General features: G+C 39.1%; 1 protein-coding gene across 1 annotated transcript in view; it reads right to left on the bottom strand.

The window, feature by feature from the left end:
- Positions 1–27,462, bottom strand: part of gpc3 (glypican 3) — a 155,204-nt gene that overhangs the window by 115,474 nt on the left and 12,268 nt on the right. The window lies entirely within an intron of this gene.

Genomic DNA, 27,462 nt, shown 5'->3' with positions numbered 1-27,462 from the left:
AGGCAAAGCTCTCGACTGAATGACCAAGAGCTGCTGCACGACTGTCACTATCAATGGATGTGTCTCACAGTAATGGTCCTCCTAAATCAGAAACCACTCTCCATTCAGACAAATGCTCAAGTAGATATCCCCATTATGTCCTGGGCACTGGAAGCAGGGGGACTTTTGTAGTCTGACTAAACTGAATTTATTCAACTAACATCATATACTTCCACTACCGTTCAGAAGTTTGGGGTCAGTAAAAATGTTAATATTTTTGAAGGAAGTCTCTTATGTTGACCAAGGCTGTTATAGTAAAAACAGTAATACTGTGAAATTCTGTTACAATTTTTCTATTTTAACACATTTTGAAATGTAATTTATTTCTGTGAATTTTCAGCATCATTACTCCAGTCTTCATCACATGATACTTCAGAAATCATTCTAATATGCTGATTTGATGCTCAAGAAACATTTCTTATTGTTATGTGTTGAAAACAGGTGTGCTGCTTAAAGGGATACTCCACTTTTTTTGGAAATAGGCTCATTTTACAACTCCCCCAGAGTTAAACAGTTGAGTTTTACCGTTTTCGAATCCATTCAGCCGATCTCCGGGTCTGGCAGTACCACTTTTAGCATAGCTTAGCATAGATCATTGAATCGGACATGACCATTAGCATCTCTCTCAAAAATTGAGAAAGTTGAATCAGGTGTGTTTGATTAGGGAGACAAAAAAACGTGCAGTGTTGGGGGGTACTCCAGGACAGGTTTGGGAACCACTGGGTTAGACAAACTTAGTCCCGGTCACGTTGGAAGTTACTGAGCTGGGGACTATTTTCAGGCGCTGCGTCATATCATTACGCCTGCTGCACTCATGGTACGGCAGCAAAGTTTCTTGATTATTACGCAGGAATGAGAGTATAGTTCCTAGCCATATCAGCCTAGAAAATCGCAAATATCGAAACTCTTTGGTCATTTTTTTGAGAGAGATGCTAATGGTCCTGTCCGATTCAATGATCTATGCTAAGCTATGCTAAAAGTGGTACTGCCAGACCCGGAGATCGGCTTAATGGATTCGAAAACGGTAAAACTCAACTGTTTAACTCTGGGGGAGTTGTAAAATGAGCCTATTTCCAAAAAAAGTGGAGTATCCCTTTAATATTTCAGTGGAAACGTAATACTTTTTCCAGGATTCTTAGATGAACAAAAAGTTAAAAAGTTTTTTTATTAATTTAAAGGTACAATATGTAAGAATTTTGTACTCGTACTTTATTAAAATAAAACAAAACAAACAAAAGTCGCACACAACGCGCATTCACCGTGGCAACCGCGACGGCACAAAACAGTTCAAAAATGAGAGCTCGGATCCACCGGTTTTCTTTCTCTGCGTCCAATTCTCTCTCGTTCCAGCGCGCGGCTTATAAGCGGTCTCTCCACGCCGATCACTGCAATAAGACACAGGTGTTCGTCATTTGCACTTGACCTACTTGCGGGACGCTCGTCTCTTCTCTCTCCCATTACAGACCACGCTGAACCACGCCCCCCTCGCCACAAAAAGCATGTCATTATAAAAATAGAACTTAACCTCATCCATGAACATGATTTTTCGATTCCCGTCTGACTGATTTACATCCACAGTGGAGTTTAAAACGACAGTTCCCATCATTCCACGCTCCTTCACATCGTCATCAAGCTACGCCGTTGTTGTTGTTTGGAATGTAGCGCCCTCTAGCGGCAAAAAATTATTGCATATTGTACCTTTAATGTGTCCATGCTTAAGAAAAGTATTAATCTCTTTTTTAAAAATCTTACTGACCCTAAACTTTTAAATGGTAGTGTATATAATATTATCATATTAAAATTGCATTGCAAGTATAAACTTTGATTTTCTTAGTTTAAACAATTGATTTCAAAGGTATAAGTAATCGGTTATCCCCACACTAAGACAGAAAAATGACAGAAATCTGATCTGAGCAGTGATTTATTGATCTACAAAATATCATATACAATTAAAAAGACATGAATTGATGAATCCTATGGTTAATACATTTTAACGAGTGATATTGACAGGGCTTTTATTAAACAAAAATCCCCCAAAATAAAACAAAAATTAAACAACAGCCTTGTGGGCAACTAAATAAAGAAAACCTCATCCTCTGGGTTTGCTGCTTTCAGCTGCACAGTATGAAGTGCCTGAACTCACATCCAGCATTACAGTCTGACCACAGTCATCACCTAACGGCTCTGCCAAGGAGTGTCAGAAACTGCACACACATATGACCCATGAGGCCAGCTGGGTATTACCGAACAGGAAATGCACTCATCAGTTATGGCTTAATATACAGTGAGTGTCCACCCACAGGTCCAGTGGGTTATTGTAGGGCTCTCACATTGACTTAATGCTCCATGTATTGATTCTGTTCACATTATCATTATCCTTCACTATTGTTACAACATTAACCTGTCTGGTGTATCATTTGCAGAAGCTCTGATGATAATACACCAGTTTTTATACCATGATAACACACAAAACATTGCTATTAATATAATGACTGCAGCCTGTCTGTTGTTTAATTACAGTCAATTAGAATATTACCAATAAAATAAGTGTCTATTAAATAAAGTGTTAATCTTTTACATGGGGCAATAGCTGATGAGGACGAGCATGAGGGCTTTAGCGCCCCTTAAAGGAAGAGTCCGACAGGAAAAAAGAGCAAACGGAGCAAGAAAGAAATGAGGAAAAACCTTCACCTTCCCTTCCTCTTTACATTTCCCCTTTGAAAAAAGAGATGGCTAATAAAATATTTATCATGCCAGGCAACAGTTTGTGTCAAGATGAATACATCTCTGACATTAAAAGCTCAGGGGGTGAAGGAGAGATATGAAACGAGAAAAGGGATATATATGAGTTCATTGATGGTGCAGAAGCAGTGGTGAGTGAGGTGTGAGGCGAAAAGAAAACAGAAATCAGAGATATAAGAAATCAATGCAAAGGCAGAGAAAATGGAAACGATGGAGAGACAGAGGGAAGCATGAACTTTAATAATTTAAAGAGGTTAAGAGAGGGTTTAGAGACTGTGTTCAAAGATTAAATCCATTAAATGAAGAGTCTGAGACACAGGAGAATATGTAGGAGGGGTGTAGTAGATTTCAGCTGAACACAAAATAAACAACTTACACTTCACTTTAAACCATAGCATGTAAAAAGCAGTGTGATATAAAAAGATAAACTTGATCAACTTTAGCCAACCTAATAAAACTGACAGGCTAGACGTGTTCGATGACACATGTTCGGACCGGCTGTGATGTGATCACATGCTTATATTGACAAGTTGCAGCTTGGTCACCACAAATTGTATTCATTTAGGACAACTGAGTCTGATTATATAACTTGGTGTCATGCTAAATCATACCCCCTTTGGACCACAAAGGGTAACTGTTTTCAAAGTAAAAAAAAAATTTCTGTGATTACATGTAAAACTGATTAGCACTATGCTAAGCTATCAAGCTACCCAGTTAGCTTGTTAGCCACACAAGTAATTAAATCAAAAAGAAAGACATTTTTAAGTTGATTAAACTGATATGTCATTTATACAGTAATTAAGAAGACATTAATTAACATATAGTAGTATTAATTAATACATTAGAATTTTTTTTAACATTTATATTGGGGGCATACAATCCTACATCTCTGTTTATGAGTGCAGGATCAATTGAGCTGTCCATGGTGCTGAATTATTTGACAAGTAAACTACCAGCACACAAAGGGGGACAAAACATCCTCCACAGAGAGTGTGTGTGTGTGTGTGTGTGTGTGTGTGTGTGTGTGTGTGTGTGTGTGTGTGTGTGTGTGTGTGTGTGTGTGTGTGTGTGCGCGTGTGTGTGTTAGAGAGAGAGGGAAAGACAGAGTAAACATCATTGCACGCTGACAATCAGAGCTGTCTCTTGCTGTCTTCATAACACCACCGACATGGCAGATATCAGTGAAGTGAAACTGAAGACCCCAAGGACACAAGGGCGGGTGACGCAGCTAAAGGCATCGAACCTCGTGAGTGACAGGCCCTCGCTATGAAAGCGTGCCACCTAAAAGCCCTACATCCGAGCCCTGAGCGACACACGATCGCTGCTGTGAGTGAGCCGAAGAACCAAAAGTTCAGCGCCCAGCGGGAGACCATCTCAGCTCTGTCTACGGTTGCGCTCTCATGCATGGATTCTGAGTGCCGTGCTATCTATGCCAACAGCCCTGGCTGCACGTCTGGCACTGACACTAACATGCTCTAACACACTCAAGAATTGCAGCCTGTCACAATGGGCCATTAGCCTCCTATAGGGGAATCCCAAAGACAGAGCAAGGCCAGGCAAGAGGCAGGCCATCACTTGGCTAAACTAACAGGCTTCCCTAACCGAATGCTGCCCCGGGGAGAGGGGGTTGGAGTCTCTCTGTCACTGCATTTGGCGGTGAGAGATATCGCTCCTGGACACAGGGGGCCGATACTGTGAAAGTTTGTTTAAAGCGCCTGGAGCCTCTTTCCTAAAGAGCTGTAATGCTGACCCAATACAGTTGGCAAGTGACAAAGGGTCTGCGGCAAGATGGATGCATTGTTGCTGGCAAAAATGAAAAATGTCTTGCATATAGCTGGCTTGACCTAAACTATTCTAAACTATTACAATATTAAATCAATCATTGTTCTCACATGACAGGGAGTAGCAACTCTGACAGCTCCATTCGAAGTCAACAGTCTATTCATCTGAGAACCTTGAAAAAAGCATTTGTTTCCACAGAAATATTAAGCAGAACAATTGTTTTAAAGATCATAAGAAATATTTCTAGAGCTGCAAATCAGCATATTAGAATGATTTCTAAAGGATCATGTGACACTGAAGACTTGAGTAATTAAGCTGAAAATTCAGCTTTGCATCACAGGAAAAATAATATTCAAATAGAAAACAGTAATAACATTTATAATAATGTAGTGTATGTCAAGCAAATGTCTTCAGTATCTTTTATTAAAATGTTCCGCCTTTGAAATTACTTTTATTTTTTGGCTCGATGTCGACAGGTAACTTAATTAATGGGCAAATGATGCATTATTTTAGGCTATCGGTTTAGGCAATGTAGCCTAAAATCTTGCCCATAGTTAACATAGTAATTTAATGGTCATTTATGTCAATGTTAGAAAGGTTACAGCAATAATAGCAAATAATGTTAGAATTTGAAAAAGAAATGCAATCATTGTAATATTTTGTGATGTTCTCAGCTTTCAGCGTACACCTTGTAGAGTTTTTTTCCCGGAAGGATAGTCCTCAATCATTTTTTCTTTTTAAATATCCAGAAATGCAGGAGTACAATGGGTTGTGAATGCTGTTTCATGTTGACTTTAAGTTGAGAAAGGGAGAGGAACAGGAGAGCTGAGGTTTTAGGAAAGTGAGGACCTGATATGAGTGTAATTGATGATATCTGAAATTCTGATGACAACCTCCAGTAGGGTCTGGCAGGACATTTATCTCTGGATAAAGAGAGATATGATAAAACAACTGACAGAACACATTATACCGCACTATTGTTACCGATGCACAATTTCAGCCAACACTGTGTTCTACACGTCTGCAAAGTGGTCAAACATAAAAACTCCTAATAATACTTCCTGTGCTTGCAGTCACATAAAAGAAAAAATGCAATAGGAGAGGACAAAGCCGTTCAGATTGTCCTGCAATGCCAAAAATAATCTCTTATATTTAAACATTTCTGAGGAAAATGCAACCGTTGCTGTTGGGTGTTGTAATCATCTGTCTGGCTTAATAATAATAATCATTTATTGTATTTAATTGATTGATAATTAGTATGATTTTGTACTAAATTATCATATTATTATTTTTATATGCTTGTTCAATTATAGCAATGCCACAACGAGTTACTTCTCAAAGTTTAATACAAATAATAATAATCATAATAATTTAGTTTAATTAGTACATTAAAGTAGATTTTATAAACATTCCTTAGAAAAAAACATAATTGGTGTGCATCTTGAGACAAAACAACGGCACTGACATATTTTAAGATATTTCGAATTTTTACCTGAATTTTCCGGGTTTACATTTTCCTACAGTTTACTTTCTGGTGACACATGCTGTACTTTCTCCATTCATTCAGTCTGCTTAAACCCTGAGAAAATTGTTATCTATCAAAGATTTAATCACTCTCTAATGACATTCACAGTTTTCACTGAGGCTGTCTTAGTAATATCTCCCAACAGAGATCCAAGAGGTCCGCTGCATTAGAGAGTTTCCCCCACCTGTCCAACTGAGCTCTAATGAGGCCAATGAAATATCAAACCCAGCATGGAACCAAACACATTCCCATGTTCGCTCTTCCAGTTTCACACATTGGAGAAAAACAGCAGATCAACAGATCAATACTGCCTTCAAACACACATCCATTTTGGTACCAATTATGTTTTGGAGGCACTCGGAGGGTGTTTTTACGGCTGGCGTATTAAGGCTCCTGCTCTGTAATGCAGTCTGTGTGGTGTGAATAGATTGTGAGTGTTACGCAAGACACCGAAAGGATGTCAGAAAGGCTTTTGTAATTATGTTGGCTGGCTTTGATCCAGTCAGTCAGGCCTCCCTGATCTTGCCACCTGTTGAAGTGCAGTGCTGTCTGAGGCGGGTTAATTAGACGGGCAGGAACGGCCTCTGCCGAAGCCGGCAGACAGAAAACACACACACACATCACACAATCATACGCATGAAGGCAAAAGTTACTGTCAGGTGCATCCACCCACAAAAACAAACACACAAACGTACCCACACACAGGAAACAGGCCCAGCAGCACCTGTTTGTTTGCTCTGGCACTGCAAGACTAATTTGAGATGCTCACTGTACTTGCATCTGTCTAACCAGCAGCAGCCGTCTGGCTCTATATCACAGCGTACAGCGGCACTGAGAGTTGAGTCATCCACTAAATCCGAGGATACATCAGAGGATACTTTTGCCCTTCTGCAAAAGTTGTGTGTGACTGTCACTGAGCCCGACGTCCTTGGTCACAGCAGGACCTTGGCATTTTGGCACTCGCCTAGGACACACTAATTCAAAGATGTCAAAAGGCTTTTCTTGCTTATGCTTCCTTCCAAAACAATATACACAAGATCATTCAAGGTCAAAATCTGAACACGCAAATGCCTTCACGTATATGCAAATGTGTATATTATCAATTATACATAAAGATTACCACATATAAAATGAGAGCTGAGAATGTTGGCTGCATGAGTAGAGAGAGGAAGAAGAATAAACACAAGTGAGCACATAACCCAGATACCAAGATGTCAGTCATTTAATGTTGAATCAAAACATTTTGAAATAAAACATTCTAACTGAACTAAAACTGAGTTGAAGTCTGTCCTCTGTGTACTGGGAGAGGCCAACATTGAATGGGTTGTTCAATTGCTTTCTTAATCATGTAGTGTTTTTCCTTCCCCAAAGGTCCACTTATAATCTTAGTATTATAACGTTTTTGTGCCATAATTTAGACTTCCATTACCATTTTATACTCTCTCTCTCTCTTAGGCCTATGTCTACTTCATTTCTCGTGTTCTGCTTCTTCTCGTGCAAAGCTGAATTGTGCGAGCCTTTCAAAGGTTTCACAAAAAATTTTAAATCACCATGAAAATAAAAGCAAGAATTCATACTTTTTTTGTGTGCCCTTCTTTAATCAAAATCAAATCACAATAGGGAAGAAAATACTATGTCTGTTTCGTTGATCAACACTGATAATAATAATAAGAATGGTTTCCTTAAAGGTACATTATATCATTGCAAATGGGAGTGCGAAGAAGTAAAAAAAAATTGGAAAGGTGTGAAAGAAATGATAGAGAAGATCCTTGATGTTAACATTCCATTGTCACCTTTACTTTTTCTATTACATTTATTTCCTAAGGAGATCAAGTTAAAAAAGAAAGAGTATATATTTATAAATATATGCATTATTAGGCTTATTTCTTTAAACCGGAAAAGTATTTGTGCACCAAGGACGTTGGCTAAAAGAAATGGTAACAAACATGTCAATGGAAAAGATGACTTATATTTTAAGGGACCTTTCAGATCGTTCTTAAAATGTGGTGGACTTGGAAAGGTGTTAATAAAAGACTAAGAAGTGAGGAGGTATAGAATATCAATGTAAAATACTGAGAGGCTGGTTTTCTTTTCTTGTTTTCTGTTACATGGAAATGTAAATGTACATGTGCATAGTTAAAACGGAAAAAAAACAACGAATGGTTTCTTGAGCAGCAAATCAGCATATTAGAATGATTTCTGAAAGATCGTGTGACACTGAAGACTGGAGTAATGAAGCTGAAAATTCAGCTTTGCCATCACAGGAATAAAATTAATCAAATTTCACAATGTTACTGTTTAACTGTATTTTTTTGATCAAATAAATACAGCCTTGCATCACCAACATGCTACATGTAAATTCTCCACTGAATGCAGTCTATACTCTGAAAGTATGTGATTTGGGACACGGATTTTGGGTTAGTTAGTTTTTAATTGAGTAATTGCAAGCCATTTCTAGCTAATGTTCAGAAAATCAGTTATTAAAGATACAGTATGTGCAATAAAACTTTATTAAAAACAAAAAAGAACATTTGATTTCCCATTAAATGGCCCCTTTAAGCAAGACAGATTATGCAAATGAAACTCAGACGGAAGTAGAAATTCATATTACTGCATTTAGAATGTAATTGAAAAGAAGTAAATATTGATTAAATCAATTTAACATTGAGGATGTGAAACTAAGCACTCAGAATTTACCCAGGAATGTAGCAGTGTATATAACATAGATACGAACCTCTCAGAGAATTTGTGAGGAAGAGAATACACAAAAAAGAAACAGGTGCGGATGGTGGGGAACAATAAGAGATGGGGATGGAAGGAAAGACAAAAAAGAAAAGCATCTCTCAAAGACAGCAGGAATCCAAAGCACAAAAGAGGTTCCGAGACAAGGACAGTGCGATAATGTATATGTGCTGGTGCTGTGTTCAGTCAGAACTGAGCCTGAAGTCATAGGAACAGAGCAGAGGAAAACAGAAACCCTTGGACAGACAGAACAGAACATCACCAACACTCTTCTCCTCTCAAACTCCGTTCTTTTGATCTCTGTGTCCAAAGGAAACATCTCAATGCTGCAGAAATATCATGCTCAGCTGAGACTGTGACTAAACCCCAGGAGATTTAGCTCAAATTTAGCTTGAAACAACATCAGACTTCAAAATATTCAAATATTCCTTACATTTTCACAGGAAGATGTCCTATTAATGCAACGTGAGAGATAGTCTTCCCTTATGTGGGCTATAAGGCATTTCTCATAAACATTATGCACAGCGAGAAGCGCCGCTGGAGTGTGCTGTAACAACAAACATACACACACTCTCTCTTAACACTCATCAAACCCTGTCTGACACATCTTTAAGTTTTTGAAAAGTTGCAGACAGTCCCAGAGCCCCTTACAGAGACACTGCAGAAGTTTAGAGCTATGAGTGCAGTCATTCTCTATTAGATGAGTGCTGGTAATCCATCATATATACTGTCATCTTGTACTCATCATTTACTCATTATTGCCTCATGGCATTCCAAACCTATATGATTTTCTTTCCTTCGTGGAACTCAAAAAGAGACATTTGCAGAATGTTGATGCTGCTTTTGCTCTTACAACGAATATAAACGATGACCAGAGGTTGTTGAGCTTCACAAGTGCCAAAAAAACTTTTTTCACGATTTTCACTCATCTTTAGAACATAAATGATTTTCAAGAGGGAAAGAATCCAATGTTTCAAAGATGAACAAAGTGTTATATATTTGGAATGACATGAGAGTGAGTAGCTGATCATTTATATGTGAACTATCTCTTTAAGACTGGAGTGTGCAGTTATATTGACCTATGATTATTTTGCCTGTGGTGCATTCACCCTTACTGAGGCTGACAAACACCAGCCAACTATTTACTTGACCACAGGTTCAACATCTCCTCCCAACACTCATCTCCACTCACACACACAGCCCAGCAATCAGGTCATCAAAACACTCAGAAGACTCCTCCAAAGGACATAGACAGACACACAAAGGCTCTCGACTGCTGTGCTGTACAATCAACGGCCAATTAGGCAAAGACAGACATTAGAAGAGTGGATCGAGAGAAGAGATGAAACAATGAAACAATGAGGGAGGGAGATGAATCAGACACGACTGAGAAACTGTTTGCATAAAGGCTCTAGCGTTGCACGTCCTCATATTACACATTGCTAAGAGTCATTTCAGCATTTCAAACAATAAAGGTAATAATGAAACTGTCTCTTCTTCACTCCAATTGTCGCGTTTTGCATCGCAGTTTGACATTTTTCCTATCAAACGGAGAAAAAACAGTTTACATCTCGTGGTGTTTCCGTGACTGCTCAAAGCACATGAACATAAGGCACGTGATCGTTTGCTAAGCATCTAGTCATGACCTTCCAACGCTGCATCGTTTCACACTGCACACGTTTGGCACCGCAATGCAGAGTTAACACCGCAAATTAGAAGGGTTTCATAACCAGAGGTAAAAAAGCGATGCCAACCCCACTTCTAAATTACAAGAGTGAAACGTTCCTTCACCCGTGGTTAAAAAGACAATAACCCGGAGTTAAGCACAGTGTGAAAAGCCCTATTAGGTTCAGCCTCAAATGACACGCTCACATACCATTCACTCGTGTTTTATGTATACTGCACACAACATCAAAAGCTGGCTGGAAATGAACATCTCCAACTTTACAACTTTTCAGAAATCATGGTGCATTGCAATGTATCAGTCCACAATTTGAAGTCTCTTATGCTCACCAAGGCTGGAATTATTTGATCCAAAATATAGTAAAACCAGTAATATTGTGAAATACATTTACAATAACATCTTTTCTCTTTGAATAGAAACTGCTTTTGCATTCTCTAACAAACATATATTTGTGTCATTATATTGTATATAATCTGCAGGCATCAGGGAACCGCTATAAATATGCGAGGTATTGAAATCGATTTTGAATGCATGCTCGCTTTTTGCTTTCACATTCGCAATCACATGCACTTATTAGGAGCCAGCGGTACTGATTTTACAAGATAAGATATTTATCAATGACGCTCAGGATCTGTTGCGCACCAAATCCTCTGACATCTCTCCTTACTATCTTCAAGTGATAAGTGAAATCTGACGTACTGTAATGTAACCAACTACCACAGCAAGCCTAACCATGTCCCGTTAGGGGCTCCGTATAATGCGTTTTTCCGTGTCTTTTATTGAAAGTCCATTTTGCCACACTGACACGCTCAGACCCAGTCCAGCCCTCTGGTGAGGACACAGGTGTATATGTGTGTGTGAGGTGCGAGAGGTGTGTACAGTGACAGATGGAGAGGGGCTGGTGGGACAGACCACAGGAGCAGGATGGCCTGAGACTCAAACAGCAGAGACGCTGTGGGGCACAGAGCTTTTCCTCACACCTACAGGAGGCCCAAACGCTCTCAGCCAATCAGAGAGCAGGTGAGAGAGGGGAGGGACAGGATACAGGGTGGAAATAAATTAGGGGCTACATGGCAACAGCCTCATAACAGATCCCCTCTCAACATGAGATAGAGTGAGAATGAGAGAAAATAGAAATGAGAGAGGGAAAGAAAAAATAAGTCAAGAGAAAAACACAGAAAGAGGTCAGGAGAGAGAGAGAGAGAGAGGTGTAAGTCTGAGGAAGAGGAAGAGGACTAGGTCATGGCAGTGTTGAATGCTTGAGGGCGTCTCTGTTCACCATGTGGCTCTGAATAATTCACCCTGCAGGTTAAGAGAGCAAGCGTGCATTAGTTGTGGACTAGTGCTCCATCTTCACATTTAGTGATAGCTGTAGCTTACCAAAGAGTGAGAAATTGTGTATAAAATGGAACAGCACAATTGGAAGAAAGAAAATAACAGGAAAAGCGTGAAAGAATTTTAAAAGAGTGTGAGAAACACTCACACAAAGAGAAGAAGCAGGAGGGAAAGAATCCAGTATAAAGTAGGTTCAGAAATTAAAACTGCATGAACTCCTGACCTTCCTCTGACTTCTCACCATACAGCAATAGATGGATGTTAGGGCCGCTGGGAACCAACCCAACACATTCAAACACATCCACAGATGTGAAGGAATAGTTCACCACCATCTCCCATACAAAGCAAGCAAGCAAGCTGTTAAACTTAAAAATAAAAAAAACACCATAAAAAGCACTTGCGGACTGTATTTCAAGTCTTATGATATAGCATTGTGTGGAGAACAGACCAAACATTTTGTATTCCCTGATAATTTCGCTTCTTTGTTAACTCTCAAATCTCATTTGTGCTTTATCATATTCCATCATGACTGGTCAAACCTGTAGCAGAGTGTCTTGAATAAGAATTTCAGTGAATAACGACTTATTCCCCTTTTGTGGAAGACAAAACATTATTTGGGTTTTGAACAAATTGAGGATGACAGAATGATTAATTATTATTAAAAAACTGCTCTAAGGGACAAGATTTTTGTTTTGACAACACAACAAATACCATACCAACAGCATACCATATTTTCCTTAATTTAAATGAAAACTAAGATTTGACACCTAGACGTAATGATGTGAGCTTAGGGAAAGCTTACTCAAAATTCTCATCTTGATATATCTGGATATATCAACGACAAATAAAATGAATTGGTCAAAATGGTACAGTGTAGATCAGCTAAAATCATGTTCTGTGTAGCAGAGCAAACACATCAACTGGACAGTAAAAACTGTGTGTGTGTGCTCTTCAGGGGATTCTAGCAGTGTGTTCAGCATGAGTAAACAGTTGATATGAGTTACTTAATTATTAATACAGGACAATTTCCTCGGCAGGCCAGAGCAGAGGATGCTCAGCAGCTCACCTTTAACCCTGACAGCAACAATCCCTCACTGACTTCTGCCCACGTTTCAACTAGGAGCCCTTCATTCCTCTTTAAATGGCATTTGGAGCGTGTAGACTGATGACGGCCTTGTGTTTCAGAGACTGTTACATGCTTACGCAGTTCAGAGCCTTACATCCTCATTAATGCCTGTCAACAAAATTATCCGTGACAGACTACAGCAGAAATGACCCAAAGGAGAACGCTGCCTCTCTGCTATGCGCTGTGAATCTTTTTTCTGAACTGATGCAGACCTATATTGCTGCAAAAACTGTGCTACACACAGTAGGGTCTAAATTAATTTCAGGATGTCTTAGGACGGGCTCAGACTACAGGAGTTTTAGACCATTTTATCCCTGATTTACCCCTCCCGACAAACTGAGAAATCTTGTCCAGGACCTTGGTCAGTTCCGATGTTCGGCACAGATAATCTGGTAATGTGAGCCGTTTACAGATCGAATCTTAAACAACCCGATCTTCTCGCAGACACATTGGGGCTGCCCTGATAATATCTTTTTTTTTTGTTGAAATTTGGGATTTTAAATGGGGATAATTATGGCTATGCTTACGTCAGCTCACAATAGTCAATGAGAGACAAGTCTTAATGGAGACAGAAGTGAATGAGAAAACTTTTGAAATGATAAGCTGCCGTACGCGTCTGTTGGACAGCGGAGATGGAGGAACGGCTCGTGGAAGTGTGGTAACAACACGACTGCTTGTATAACGTGCAAAAAGGAAATGTGTCTACAAAGAATATAGTTACAGTTAAGTTGTCACAATCTCCTCTTTCCCATGAGATCACATGAGACCATGTGTGGTGCTCCCTCTGGCATGATCATTTTGCTATGATGTGCCATGATTTTCCACAATTTCTTGTAGTATGTGCAATGCATGTTTGAGATCTGAGATAAGAAAATCTGTGAAGATTCACCTTATGTGTGTGATGCAACCAGATTTCATAATCGGGTAGGATTTTAACCCCCGGTTTCACAGACAAGGCTTAAGCTAGTCCCAGACTATACAATACATGTTTGAGTTGTTTTAACTCAAAGCAACTTGCACTGACATATCTTAAAATGTTTTGTCTCAAGGTGCACACCAGTAATGCTTTTCTATGGCACATTTATAAAAGCTACTTAAATGTCCTAATTGAACCAAGGCCTAATCCTGGCTTAAACTAAGCCCTGTCTGTGAAACCGGGCCAAAAACTCCTCTAGTGAGCCAGGCTTTCGTATTAGGTTTCTCTCTTTTTTTTTTTATGACAGCAGCACTAAACAGCATGAACTCCACAAGTATGGGTAAAGCCTACAGAATTCAATGAAGATCATCTGAATGTCTGTACAAAGAGGTCACATGATCAAAGTCACTAACTTGACACTGTTCACAAACATAATCTTGAATATTTCTGATTTTGTCATAATGTTTCTTTTGTTTTATTATTTCCATATTTAAACAAAACAACAGCAACATTCAGTTAAATTTCTCATATTGTGTTCTGTGGAAGACAGAAAGTCATTTGAGTTTTGAATAAAATCAGGACGAGTGAATGATGAATGACGAAACCCTGTCGTGTTCTCTGGAAATCAATGAAGAATTCCTGACTGTCTGTACAAAGAGTTCAAATGATCAATTTCACTAACTTGACACAGTCACAAACTTGATTTTAAAAATACCACATAACCTTAAATATTTCTTATTGTCATAATGTTGCTTTTATTTAAATTTGAAAAAACCCTAAAACTTATTTCCATGTTTAAGTTCGATTCTACATCCCAGATTTCCAGTATGGCCTCAGACTTTTAGACCCCACTGAATGCATTTCCTAATGCCCCTGATCCTTTTTATTAATAAAAATGCCCTGTCTAACTCCTGCCTGTCTATCCATCATAACCCTCCCTGTCTGATAGTTTTGAGAGGAGAATGAATTATAAATGAATGGGTGCTCAATCTGGGGAAAATCAATACTAACAAGGTCCAAGTTAACTGTGCCGGCACGGTGCTTTCCCCCAGTCTGCGGCCCGCCACACCGCTCCGCACGCACACACTGATCCAGTCTTCAGAAGCATCTCACCCGCTTTGCATGCAAACTATCAGCGGCCCGGGCAGTAACCAAGCCTTTTCAGCAGATAATGAGGATTGCTTTTCAACCGATGCGGCTTTTCTCTGCAATAACATTCAAGCTCGTAAATGAATGGAGAGAGCATTAAATGCCTCCTCCTCCACTCCTCCAGCGATCCATCTATCAGCACGGGTGGCCGGCGCTGTCAGTCGGACAGAGAGGTGGGAGGGGAGAGTGATTGAGCGTGGCAGAACCTCCTTCATCATGCCACTTAGCCCCACAATTCCACCCAGGGAGCTACGCTACGCTGGAGGGGGAATTGATGAGAATCTCTCCAAGTCTCTCAGTTCTCTTTCCCCACCCAAACATTTCTCCTCACATCAGCCCATCCAAGCAGAGAGACCCTCACTTGCCCTCCTGTTTCAGCCGCCCCAATCTCCAGGGCATCCCGTCCCCGCTTCACATTCTCCTGCTGGGCTGACATATCCTCGCAACATGTTCCCATCTTGAATTATTCACCTACACTGCTAGGGTTCACATACCCTGCCATAGACAAATAGGAACAACCATTGTTTTAAAGCTGAAGGGTTTCATTTCTGTGCCACTAGCACTACGAAATGGTACTGAAAAAATAATGATGTTTTCAACGGGTCAGGGTTCGGCCGGTTAACATGGATGTTTGCTCCTGCTGGTAGATGCCGTAAGGACAGCAAAAAACCTTCTCCAATGACGCCTATTCAAAATTAGCTGTGTATTGTGATGAGGAAAAAAATTGCAAATCAACATATATTGTTAATATTTATTTGTATTACTGTATATGTGTCACGATTCATGTCTGTGTTCCCCTGTCTCATTCTATGTTTAGCAGTTCACCGTTATGTTGATTAGTCTTCCCAGGTGTTTTTCATTAGCCACGCCCCCTTATCTTGTTTAGCTTGTCTGTCTGTGTATTTAAGCCCTGTGTCTTGTTTCAGTCTTTGTGAGTTATTAATGTTGTATGTTGGCTGTTCCTGAGTCTCTGTCTGAGTTTATGATCTTTTGAGTTTGTTTAATAAAACCTGCTGCAATTGGATCCTGCTCCTGCTTCTGCTTCTGCTTCTGCTTCTGCTTCTGCTTCTGCTTCTGCTTCTGCTTCTGCTTCTGCTTCTGCTTCTGCTTCTGCTTCAGCGTAACAATATGGTGTATGTAATAAATATCTAGAAATATAAAATCATACAAAATTAATTTGAATATATAAAATACCTTTTTTTTTTAAACATAAATGAATAATTGGCCAAATATTACCACGTACATATGAATAAAATTAACATAACACAAACATACACAGCTGGTCAGACTCAATGATGACAACAAACCTGTAATGAACAGTTTGTGGTTACTACATGTAATATTCATCATGTGTACGCGGAAAATTTACATTCTACTACGAGAAGCAGAAAGTGTCCGACAGCAACATATATCGTCAATTGGTTAAATCCAGACACTGCCGAAGTCGAACACATCTGTTGTCACATGACATTCATGATTGGCTGGAGCACAAAGAAGTTACAAACAAAGATAGCTGATTTTAAAGCATGTGCCAATAAGACGATTGCTCATAAAAATATATATATATAATTATCAGAAATGTTCTCATCGCGCCATAGTTTTTACAATTGGTTTTAAATGTATTTTCTCCACATAATACACACTGACAGAAGAAAGTATTTTACCATCAGAAAAAAATTACACTTCAGGCTTAAAAGACTTACGGAAATCTGCCAAAGTTACCAGTCATGAAGTCTTGTTTCTGTGGCTTTTTGACCTTGCTGGATGGTTTGAAGCAATGGTACACTAAATTGCAATATAAACACATTTAAAAGCATGGCCATTATAACTGCAGGTGATGTTTGGTACGACTGACCTGCTGATCTTGCACTCCCACATGGGTCAAGCAAAAGAAGCCAAAAAAGGAAGACATGGAAAAGGTAGCGAATTAGAGAGAGTTAGATAAGTCAAGCTCTTCCACTACTCTCAGGTCTTTGACATGGCCGTGGCAGAGTTGAACACGTTACGTATTGCATAAGCTGCTCAATAATGCAGGGCACTGAATGAAAAATACATCAGCCTTGACTTTGAATGCACAGGCGTTAGTAGGACGCCGGGAGCCTCAAGGGGGCAGGTTTAAGATGACAAACACAACCTCCTACATGCAAAAAGGACAAGAGGTTAAAGAGAGACAGCATAAAAAAGCAGCTGCAGAAAGAGACAATGATTTATGTATTTAACGGCTGGTTTTGTTTACGCCACAATTTCAGATTTGCTTTAAACTCATAAAGTCTCTTAATAAAGGTTGAGACTGTGACCAGACTTTGAACTGAACGCTTCATTGACATTCAAGCCAATAGACATTTTTCAATCTCACACCCAACTTCTAGAATTTTTACCAATTTTGCAAGGACATCACACAAATGTTACAGCAATGGAAAAGAGGAAAGACATGAAAGACGGGGGGGAAAATCATTTAAAACAGACAGCTCATCAAGGATAAATAAATTTGGAATTGATACTCTACTGAAACTGAATATTTGTACTTTTGCTCAATTACATTTCTAATGAATGTTTTTTTTTTTTTTTTACTTTTTACTCTTAGTTAAAGGTAGGGTAGGTAATCATTTTTCTAAAAAAAAAACATTCCAAATTTGTTTAAACTGTCTTTATATACCAATACATAATTAAAATGTAAGTACTCTGAAAAAGAAAATATAAAAATCGAGTGACTGTAGACCTTTTAATCTGCAATAAACACAGCTCATTATTTCCATTCACTCCACCCCCTCCCTTCAGAGCTCCTTCCAAAGCCACGCCCCCAAAACACATGAACGCGCGACGCCAAACGCTCAGGCTGGAACAAGACGCATTTATTACCTGAGACGAGTGGAGAGGAAGGAGCGCAGTACATACAATGACATCATTTCAGAATCACATGTAATAAAATACCTAACTTTATCACTATGAATATAAACAAATAAGATTTCTTTTAGTACTCACTATCAAGCTAGCATATCGATAATGGTAAAGTTTCATTCGGTAACGAGCTATATTTATAAGGCAAAACTAAAAACAGGTTGCATTGATACACGTTTTTCCATTACCATCAGTTATACTGTGATGAAGGTGAATTTCGTGTAAGATTCATAACATATACGGTGTTTTGCATGTAAGAGTTTCCATGATGAAAACATTGTTGACTCTAATGAAGACTAACGTACACTCCGAGTCCGGAGACAAGTAGCTACCGCATCGTCGGTTCGAGGACAGGTCCGGGGTTGAGGGCGAAGCAGAGGAGGTCGTTCAAGAGTGCGGGCAGGGTCCGAGGAAGTAGTTTTTGCCTTGTTTGCCTTCGCTGACTGCATATGCAGGTGCTTTGAGCTGAATATTTCCGGGAACGGTGACATGTGATGAGTGCACGCAGGGCAGCGCGCGCAGTGGGGCTCGGGGCGGGCACGAGACATGAAGGCATCTGATTGGTTCTTTACATTCGCACCGAATGGCAGTGATTGGTCAGAGTTTTTACTGTCCTGCAGCTGCTACACAGGTCTGATTTTTTTTCATTCCTTTTTCTAAACACATAATGTATTGACTACTATCAGGATGGAAGGACCATTTCACCCAGTATAAAAAAAAGTGTTTCTGAACAGGATTACCTACCCTACCTTTAAGTTCTAACAAGTCTAATAACATTCTTATATTAGGCTATATGATTAGTGACCATTCTGCAAATTTTAATGAAATTCATATTTCTATATTTCTATATAACTATATATTATTTTTATGTATATTCTATAAGTAAAGTGTCAAACAACTATAAATTAGCAGTCTAAATTGAACCATAAACAATTTTAGGATACAGGTACTGTCTACATTTACATGCATCGCACATACTACATCTTACATAACATCCAGTTCCTTTCTAGAGCCTTACATTGTTAAAACACAGGGGGAAAAAAATGATTTAACTTGTTGCTGTACACAATATGTGCATAAAAGGTAAGGTTGTTTTCAGTCAGCAATTTCCAAAGATAAAAACAGGTTTTACTTATGATTTTAATTAGATATGTTTGTTTCCCAAACCTTCACTTTACTTGAATTTCCAAATATTTTGCACTTCATTCCAATCAAAAAAAAAAAAGAAGGGGAAAAAAACTGCACCAGCTTTTCAGACACCTCCATTTTGTTCAACATCTTGGGTGTATTGTGAATGCTAAACCCAAGTGAATTTAATGTGTCTAAGCCCGCTTAGAGATGTTCCTGTGGTGAAAGAGTGAGTGTGGTGTAAAGGAGTGCTGTTGTCGGGAAAGATGGTAGGGCGTTGAAAGTGGTGCTCAGCTGACGGGGTTTTGATGGTACTATTTCAGAAAGCTCTTTGATCCAAATACAGCTCTTGTTTGTTTGTTTTCCATGATGAAATATCTCAGCACGGGAGACATGCAAGAATTTGGATCATTAGCATAGCGTAAACAGCCACTGCACAGGACAGCACATGGCAGAAAATAGTGACGGATTACTCCTTAATATAATCCGCTGTTTCTTCACATCTACTAAATCGCATTCTCAAATAACCCGTCCGTCATGAAGTCTACTGAACTGTGACATTTATGGTGGCAGATTGTACATTTGTGAGAGATCATTAAGCATAATTACTAAATGTTCCCAGCTCTCAATATCACTGAGACAAACAGAGCGCAATCTTACACCTTACGGTGCTGAAAATGACTTTGTGGTTTTGCATGATTAGAAAAGAATAGAGCTGAGTTGAGGAATCGTGAGAGAGAGATATAAATGCCTTACGCACACGCATTCATCATTCGGCGTAGTGTGCAGGGAAAACGCATTAGACCGGCCTGTATTAGCATGCGTTGGTGAGAGTACACAAACGCTGCCCATGAGACTCAGCATTTAACAGAGACTCAGAGGGAATACGAGGTGAGAAAAACAAATCCCATATAACCTACTGCCACATTGATGTAGTGTCATGAGGCCGGAGGAAGAAACCGGCGTTAATGCCCTCCGTAGTGCATATCTATGACTGGGTGGTGGAGTTTATGTGAGAACTCAAATGGGAAGCAAAGTAAGAAAGAGAGAAATTGCACCATGTATAATTCATGTCCGTTTAGCGCATTGTTTGTCATGCGCTACTTTTCCTATTTCTTTTCTCCTGCTCCACAGCTACTCGACGGGCCTTCCTATAGCGATAATAAGTCACTATAAAACATATCTTCATCAAAGTAAAGAAATAAGCCTGTCTCCAACACCACAAGACACTGAAAAGAAATACCACACTTCTCACTAAATTGAACTCTCAGAGAGTGGCCCGCTTTTCTTTCTGGGGCGATAATGCAGCCGCTATTGAAGATTTCCCGAGCCACAGTCACAATGAAAATGCAAATAGACCCCATGCAGAGCAGACTGGATGCCACACTATCAACAAAGAGACAGCCGCAGAATTCTGGTCCAAAAGTGCGGTCCAAATCGAACATCAGGAGGGTGATTAGAAACACACACAAACCCGACTCTGTCAGGACAAAGCACATGCTTGAAACCAAAAGCAGGGGAAAATACTCATACCTCAGGGGATGCAACCGCAACTTTAAGCCCCCGGAGTGGGTGACAGACAGGAATAAGCTGGTCAGGGAGGAGCCGAAGGTGTAAATGGGGGTTTTAAACGTGTTGCAGAAGGATTTGTAATAGTACACTTGCTACATGTGCTTATGACAGAACTGGGGCACAAAAGAACTTGGGTGTAAGTTTGCAATGTTTGAGATTTCTGGGCCAGACGCACTCGTGTGGGCGGGTATTAGAAACAATCTGCATGAAGGAATATATGATGAGCTGTTGCCCTGTGATGCCCTTCCTCCTTGGTGCTGATTTTCCCCTCAGCTCGGTGTCTCTCCTGAGCTCCCATTGACACTCAGGAGGCCTTTCTCCTCCTCACCATCTGCTAATTCAGGGCCAGACTCTAATCACCTGCTCCAATGCACCACTCTCATTCACAAACACCAGGCAAACCGTCTGCCACCTCGCAATGTAATTACTGTCATAATCAAGAGAGCACTGCTACCTCATAGCTTTACTCATGTAGATGCATGCAAATGTATGAGCCACAATTAGACCTTAATACCACGGTCATCATGGTTAATGTTTAGACGCACATTTATGCACGATGAGTCATTATGTTTGGTGAACTTGTGATGAAGTGCTTTTATACTTGTTTATTTAGATCAATTATGCATATTTGCTTTAATGGTAATATCATGTAAAACTGGATTTTACTTGTTCTTTTTAAAGGAAACTATCCTGGGTTGTTCAGAAATCATCATGGAATCGATGTCACATCCATGAGCACATTAACATATGGTCGCCCATATTTACATTTCAACACCCGCTAACTAGTCAGACACTCGGTCGCCCCGATTTACACCATTTATGACCTATACCGATCAATCCTTGAGGTCATTTACATGTCTAAAAGGTACAGCAGCAAAAACAGTCTATGTAGTTTAAGGGACAGAAAGAGAGTTAGAGCAAGAAACATTGACCAACATTATAAATAATAAAAAAAAGAAAAAAGAAAATATAAAAGCTGACCAAATACTAAATATAGCAAAAACAACAACAAAATATATAAAAGAAAATAAATATAATTGAAAAATGTAATACAATAATAAAATAAATATTTTATTTTATTTTATTGCCCCTGAAACAAATCTGACCAAATAAAAATATATATAACTATATAAATATAACAAAAAATATATATATATAATTGCAATTTATAATATGAGACCAATATAGAATAATCTATATTGTTAAATAGTCAATCACTTGTAATACTTTCCATTTTTGCAAAATTAAATTACAGAAAGAGTTTGAGCATATAAAGCTCTACATGAGAAAATAATGTCCTTTACTTTCAATTCACTATTCCTGCTTAAGGGAAACACTTTATTTTAACACCTCAGAGCTCTTGGGCAGTTACAGAGAGCAGTGCTTAAGTTAGAAAGCAATAGATAACTGATGGCATAAGGCACCTAAGAGCTTCACTGACTGTACTGTAGTTAAAGCTCATCCTAAGCAAACTCTACTGAAGTGTGTGTCTCTCTGCTGGCCCTGCAGTCTGAGTCTCTATACTGAGTCTCTCTTCAGAGATAGTCACTCTCTAAGCTGTTCTTCACCCTCTGAGCTTTTGGTCTCTTTACTACTGCACAGAGTCTGAGAAGAGAGATCACTTTGATGATTACACCAGGCTGGATCAGACTCCACTAGACTCTGCATATTCAATCGAGCACCAAAGACCTCGATGAGCCTGTGTGCCCCTACGACACCAGCCCATAAATATCCACAGAGCCTGTCTGAGAAAACTAATTATAATTGTTAGAGAAAGATGCAGTGATGGCAAGTATATTTTCACTCATCAGGCAAACGAGGCACAAAGGGCTTGTTTGCGAGATGGCACAGACGTTTCTAACCATCATTAAGTTATTAAATTCACCCTAGGCGGAGAGTAAACAACTTCAGATGGCTTTCATGGCCGATCCAGCTCTCCGTCAGCCAGGCCTTTATTGGGTTATGGTGAAACTTCGACAAAAAGCTAAATGACTCCGGAGAGAGAGCGGAGCGGGTAGCATTAGAGAGGAGTATGCCGGGAAAAAGTGGGATGGGAAAAAAAGATTGAAACTAAGACCAGACGCCTAAAGCACTTAAGATCGAGCAGCACTAACAAGGTTGGGATGACAATTGGACATGCAATGTCGACTGAAATAACCTTTGATTACTTGTTGCCGCAGTGGATAAAGTGGCTCACTGAGGTATAGCAGAACTGAATTGTGGGAGACTGTTTTTTAAATTTCTGCTTGGGACCAAACAAGCCACCGACTGGCACAATGTCTATTTCAACCAGACATCTGTTAGAGGGATAATGAGGGATGATGTAATGCTTGACTAAATATGACTTGCTTAACCATAAGCCTGAACTTTAGGCATGAAATTAGCATACCCTCTGTGTAGTCTGAGCTAAATGTGGTCTTAATTCTCTACTGTGAGTGTAAAGTACTTCTACCCCTCCTCTAAAGATCTGATTGAATACTAGAGAGCTAGTAACATCTGCTTTGTCTAGAGCCATCAGAAAGTGTGTGTGAGTGGCTATCCTTCTCCAAACTGCACAAAAAAAAAACTTTTGAATGGTAAAGAAGTCTCTTATGCTCACCAAGGCTAGATTTATTTGAAACGTCATTTTTTTACCATTTAAAATAACTGGCAAAGCTACATTTTCAGCATCATTACTCATAGCATCAGATTCCTTGATGAATAGAAAGTTCAGAACAACAATTATCAGTAATAGATATCTTTAGTAACAAACACTTTTCATCAATTTGATGCATCCTTGCTAAATAAAAGTATTAGGCCTAATTTATTTCTAAATAAACCCAGACTTTTAAACGGTAGAGTGCAGAGTGATATATAATGTGGAAAGGGCAATGAAATATTCAGCTGAACTTTGCTCAACTATCTTTTGGTTATTGTATTTTTATTTAACACAGATTTTCTTTCTAATTTGCAGAGCCCCTGCAGTGCTGCCATGGACCCCCTGTTGAAGACCACAGATCCAAATACTTTTGAGGGCTGATATTTCAAGCAGTAAACAAACATTTGCAATGTGTTTTCCATATCTCTCTTTTACTAGCCATGTCCTAAAGCAATATACACAGATTGCACAAAAAAAAAAAAAGCATTAAGCTAATTTACTCTTCTATGTTCTTTGTAGATTCATGGAATGCTGTTATTGGCTTGAAAAGGCATTACAAATAAAGTTGACTTTTATCCTATTTTGGGAATAATTTGTTATGCGGCAGACACTCTCACACAGAACTCATTCTGGCTCTCTGTGCTCACACACATCAATACCTAAAGCATGTCTTTCAACGGTGGATGAGAAAATGGATAAATTAAGCATGACTCTCTTTTTATATTAGTCTTTGAAATGGGGATTACCTGTAAAAAAAAAAGAATTCCAATAAAAAAGAGCTGGTGTCATTTACATGCTGTGTACCTTCCCAAAGCGGCTAAAAGCACTAGCAGCTTCGTGTGGCACTGCAGATCTCGCTGATCTCGCTTCATCCCGCTAACAGGAATTAAAATTGTCTGTCAATCTGATTGACATGTGAGACCAAACCACCTGACTTGGGTTTCCGCTAGGGTTTGGCATCCATCTTTAGCTCTAAATTATTCCCTCCAGCGTTTCATTAATCGCCAGTTCAGTTCAACATGCTGGCAGAAATATTGTGTTTCCATCAAACGTGATCTAGATAAACTTTCTTACTTAACTTCATTTAATGAACAATGTCTGCTAGGCTAGGCCTATATCATTCAATGTCACTCATAATGTTAAATTCGGCATGAAACGGAAATTGTGACAGTATTTTCTTCCCTGTATGTGTATTGTGACATATATCTGACTGAAACGGCTACAAAAAATGTAGGGCAGTACTTGATTTTGTCCATTGGGAATTGATGGTTGCGGTTTGCTATTGCTATGTCTTGTGAGTGACAGGTTGTTCCGCCCTCACAAAAATACATCACAGAAGAGATGTTGCCGCAAGTGGGAGGGTAAGTGATTTTGATTAAAGATTACAAGAACACTTATATTTAAAAAAAATAATAATAATAATGATGTGCATGGATAACAAGAATTGCCCGTTTTGATTTCATGACGACTTTAAAACATTCACACAATGTGGTTCACTGCATCATCTGATGAAGGAAGGTGTCTAATGGAAAGTCCTTATATGGTGTCCACCCCATTTTTCAGACTGTTTTTACACCCCTGGTTTGTAGGACAGAGTGCATCACAAAGTGAAGTCTTAAAAATCCTCTTTTATCACCCATAGGCTGATTCCGTTTAAGATTATAGAGGCATTTAACCGAGCCATTGACGTGAATCAAAACAGACACACTGTGACTAACTGCGATATAAGACCGATCAGGGGACCCGAAAAACTGGCGCACAGTGCTCATCACTGAATGCCCTGAAAAAGTCCCTGTGACAGAGCCTCTTAACTTTTATGACTGTTTGGCAAAGTTGACTTCAAAGAGCCGATTCTTTGGCGCTGCTTGCGGTTTGTGAGAAAGCCAGGCTAGCGTGGGGAGGGGCAGCAGGGGCTGATGGGAGTCGAGTGAAGGGAAGGGATGGAGGATGCTGGAGTGGAGAGCAGAGCCCTTTGATCTGTGTCAGCTTTGAAAAGTACAAAAGAATCAAAAGCAATGGGAAGAGCAGCACAGAAGATTGCAAACAAGGCCCGCTCGCAATTCCCTGCGAGAGCGTGCAAGGGAAAAACACGACGAGACAAGAGCACATTTCAGAAATTCTGAGGGGTGTTTTCTCTCAGGTCTAATGCTGAAGCAATTAGCATTGAACCACCTCCCTGAACAGACAGGAGCTAGCCAAATCCACCATGCTAACATAGTTAGCGCAACGCAATTAGTGGGGGCGACCCACTCATGCCAAATTACATGATTCATTAAACTGACCAATCAGGACGATCCATTTATCAATCAACACATATGCTACTTTCCATTTGTAATTGGCTTTACATTTGAAGTCAGTGTTGGAGAAGCAACTTTTAAATTAAAGAAAGGTTTGAAGGTACTTTTATACCAAACTAGAGACTATCTAATGTACACTTTTAAAAGTTTGGGGTCAGGAACGTTTTTTAAGTCTCCTACGCTCACCAAGCCTGCATTTATTTGACCAAAAATGCAAAACTGTTGTATTGTGAAATGACTAATATATATTATACACACTGATAAAAATGGTTCTGTGGTTAAATACTATACAGAAAAAACTAATGTCATTTCTAAATGAAAAGGTTAGTTCAGGCATGAATTAAAAAAGCAAAGTTAAAGGGATAGTTCACTTTAAAATGAAAATTCTGTCATCATATACTCACCCTCATGTTGTTTCAATCCTTTATGTATTTCTTTCTTCTGCTGAACATAAAGGAAGATATTTAGAAGAATGTCAGTAACCAGACAGTTTCTGGTCCCATTGACTTCCATAGTATATATTTTTTCCTACTATGGAAGTCAATGGGACCAGAAACTGTCTGGTTACTGACATTCTTCTAAATATCTTCCTTTATGTTCAGCAGAAGAAAGAAATACATAAAGGATTGAAACAACATGAGGGTGAGTATATGATGACAGAATTTTCATTTTAAAGTGAACTATCCCTTTAATTATATATTAATACTCAATTCAAGCTCGTAAATATCAACGTTATAAAATTAAGTTAAAACTACTTCACTTTTCTGATATTGGCGTTCCAATAATTGATAAGGTTGATTTTTCGAGGTTTTCCAGCTGTATTTACACAGTTTTATCATTGCTTTTGTTTGTAGGTTAGTGACTTGCCACATCTGGAGTTAATTTTCTCCTCAAAATGGCACATTCATACTCAAAAACGATCCACTGAATGTTCATTGTGTATTCTGTACCAAATATTGAGGTCTCTGTGTTCGGGTGCGTAACGTGTTACTTCTATTATGTAGATATGGTTTCTGAACAATATCTATTGTATTATTTACTTAGATCTTTCTAAATTCTTAAATGAAGCAATTTTTTCTAAATTCAACCTTTAAAATATAAAGCTTTTAAACAGATTAAGCTTACGTGTTTTCTTTTGAGCTCTTTGTGAAAAAAAATAAAAAATTCACTTGATACACATGCATTGATATAGTCAGATATTTTCTTTCAGCTGCATCCCCAAACTCTCACTTTAGCAGCAGTGTTTATTCCTCCCTTGTAAATGTGATTAAAATCATTATATTTTTCATAACAATCTCTTCATCTTCAACAAAGAAGTGAACTGCGCCATTTCTCTCGTGATGATACACTTTCAGGTGCAGGTGCTTCAGAGTTGATCACAAACTCTGGATCAAACTCTGAGTTGATAGAGATCTTTTATATCGAGCGCGCTGAATCTGATCTAAACCAGGTTGGATTTGTATGGTTTTTTCAACTCTAAACATACTCTGAAACTCATGCAACATGCCTCTGGTCTGCTTAGTATCACATGCTCACAACAGGCGATCAGTTGCCTTTGCAATGAGCCTCCAATAGATTTCTGCAAGTGTCCGAATTGCTCCTATGATGCCTTTTTTAACATGGAACCAAAAAAGTGCATGTCCTAATGTCCTCTTATTATAAAACCAGTCACAACTTTTTATTTCTTAATTTCTTTATCCTTGCCAATCTGACATAAAAGACCAAACTCCCTTGCACGTAACTCATACACTAGCGTGTATCTAACACAGCAAAACCACATGGCCATCTCAAGGTGCAGTCACATTAACTGCTGTTCGACACCTTTTTTGTGAATGAAAAATCCAGTCATTTCAATATGAACACATGCAATTGTGAATTTCACGTGAGGG

This window comes from Rutilus rutilus (genome assembly GCF_951802725.1).
Source record: "Rutilus rutilus genome assembly, chromosome: 14".
In the NCBI taxonomy this organism is placed as follows: domain Eukaryota; kingdom Metazoa; phylum Chordata; class Actinopteri; order Cypriniformes; family Leuciscidae; genus Rutilus; species Rutilus rutilus.
Note: the sequence above shows the minus strand (reverse complement) of the source record. Positions and strands in the feature narration are given on the sequence as shown.